At 76.9% G+C, this 2,500-nt stretch overlaps 1 non-coding gene across 1 annotated transcript; it reads right to left on the bottom strand.

Annotated features, from left to right (window-relative positions):
* Window positions 1–1,689: 1,689 nt before the first annotated feature.
* On the bottom strand, window positions 1,690–1,842 carry LOC129056556 (5.8S ribosomal RNA). Its single transcript, XR_008520772.1, has one exon. It is a non-coding gene; the product is annotated as a 5.8S ribosomal RNA (ribosomal RNA).
* Window positions 1,843–2,500: the final 658 nt, after the last annotated feature.

Below are 2,500 nucleotides of genomic sequence, written 5' to 3'. Positions count from 1 at the left end.
GGGTCGGGAGGAACGGGGGGCGGGAAAGATCCGCCGGGCCGCCGACACGGCCGGACCCGCCGCCGGGTTGAATCCTCCGGGCGGACTGCGCGGACCCCACCCGTTTACCTCTTAACGGTTTCACGCCCTCTTGAACTCTCTCTTCAAAGTTCTTTTCAACTTTCCCTTACGGTACTTGTTGACTATCGGTCTCGTGCCGGTATTTAGCCTTAGATGGAGTTTACCACCCGCTTTGGGCTGCATTCCCAAGCAACCCGACTCCGGGAAGACCCGGGCCCGGCGCGCCGGGGGCCGCTACCGGCCTCACACCGTCCGCGGGCTGGGCCTCGATCAGAAGGACTTGGGCCCCCCACGAGCGGCGCCGGGGAGTGGGTCTTCCGTACGCCACACGTCCCGCGCCCCACCGCGGGGCGGGGATTCGGCGCTGGGCTCTTCCCCGTTCACTCGCCGTTACTGAGGGAATCCTGGTTAGTTTCTTTTCCTCCGCTGACTAATATGCTTAAATTCAGCGGGTCGCCACGTCTGATCTGAGGTCGCGTCTCGGAGGGGAACGGGGCGCGCGAACGGGCGGGGGCGGCCGGACGGAACGCGCCGGCCCGCCCGACGCCCCGTCCGGAGACGGGCCCGGCGAAGGGAGAGGCGAGAAGAGGGAGCCGCGGGCCGACGGCACCCCCGCCGCCCCGCCCCGCCGGAGCGGGCGGGACGACGGGAGGGAGGGGCACGGGCCGGGGGCGGGACGGACGGACGGACGGACGCCGCACACCCGCCCCGACGCGGAAGCCCGGGACGGGGCCCCGGCACGGCACGGCGCGGCCGCGAGCCGGAGGCGGGCGCGCGACGGCGGACGACACCGCGGCGTCCCGCGGGTCACCGCCGGGGGCACGCGAACCCCGGGACCGCGGCCGCGAGCGCGGCCGGGCGGGCCGCGGGGCGGGCTTCCGGCCCCGGACGCGCCGCGAAGCGAGCCGGGCGGGCGGGGGACGGGCGGGCGGGAGGTCGGACGAGGAGGACGGTGCCTCGGAGGAGGGGCGGCGGGGAGGGGAGGGGAGGGGAGGCGGAGGGGCGCGGGAGCGGCGGTCGGCCGGACGCCGGGCCGCCACCGGGGGCGGGCGGCGAACCGCGGCGACCGGGACGCGCTCCCCCGCCACCACCACCACCACACCCCCTCTCCCCGCCAGAACCCCCCTTCCTTCCGGAGCCGCCCTTCCTCCGCCCCCCCAACACGCAACACGCCCCCGCCGCCGACGACGCGCCACGACGACGACGACGACGAACGGCACGGGACCTTCCACCCGGCCGGGGCCGACGAACCCCGGACCCCGAGCCGCGTGCGGCGCGAGGGGACCCCCGAGGGAGGAACCCGGACCGCGGCGGCGGCCACGGGAACTCGGCCCGAGCCGGCCCCTCTCTTCCCTCTCCGTCTTCGCGGGCGGCGGCGCCGCCCTCCCTTCTCCGTCTCCCGGCCGGCCTGGGCGGGCGGCCCCCCTTCCCCCCGCCACCCGACGCGGGACCGCGCGGGGCCCGCGGGGGGAGGGGGAAGGGGCGCGCGCGGCGGGAAACGGGAGGAGGGCGGACGCCGCCGGGTCTGCGCTTGGGGGGACGGAGGGCCCCGGCGGGCCCTGCGAGGGAACCCCCAGCCGCGCACCCCGAGGAGCCCGGAGGCACCCCCGGGGGCGATCGATCGGCAAGCGACGCTCAGACAGGCGTAGCCCCGGGAGGAACCCGGGGCCGCAAGTGCGTTCGAAGTGTCGATGATCAATGTGTCCTGCAATTCACATTAATTCTCGCAGCTAGCTGCGTTCTTCATCGACGCACGAGCCGAGTGATCCACCGCTAAGAGTCGTACGAGCTCGATCGGGCGAGGGCGCCCCCGACACACCGGGAGGCCCTCGCCCCTGGCGCGGCACTTCCCCCCCCGCAGGGGGGTCGCCTCAGGCCGGCCAGTCAGACGGCACACGGGACCGGACTCCGGAGAGGGGTCGGAAGGTGTCGCACACCACGGGGAGGCGCGCGCCGCCCACGCGGGGGCGAGCGCGGACACCACCCCACAGGCGCCCGGGGGGTTCCCGCCCCCACGGCGCGGGGCACGCGCGCGACGGACGGCACGACGGCCGCCGGGTAAAGCCCCCACCCGACGGCCGCCGCGACCGCGGCGTCGGCGGCAGCGCGGCCCCGGCCGGGGGGGCGGAGTCCGCGGTGGAGGCGCGGGAGGGGCCGGGCCCCTCCCGACGGGACTCCCCACGCGGGCCCACCGCCCCCGACCCACGGGCGGACGGGCGATCCCCCGAGGGGTCTTTAAACCTCCGCGCCGGAACGCGCTAGGTACCTGGACGGCGGGGGGAGGGGGGGGCGGACGAGGAGGCGCGGGGACCGGCGTCCGGCCCCCGACCCTCGAGACGCCCTAGCGGGAAGGCCGGGGAGAGCGAGCGGGGCGGGCCGGGCCGGGCCCGGCCCGGTGGCGCGGCGTGGCGGAGGCGACGGCGGCGGCGGGAACCCGGCC

Source organism: Pongo abelii, chromosome 17, assembly GCF_028885655.2.
Source record: "Pongo abelii isolate AG06213 chromosome 17, NHGRI_mPonAbe1-v2.0_pri, whole genome shotgun sequence".
Lineage (NCBI taxonomy): Eukaryota > Metazoa > Chordata > Mammalia > Primates > Hominidae > Pongo > Pongo abelii.
Note: the sequence above shows the minus strand (reverse complement) of the source record. Positions and strands in the feature narration are given on the sequence as shown.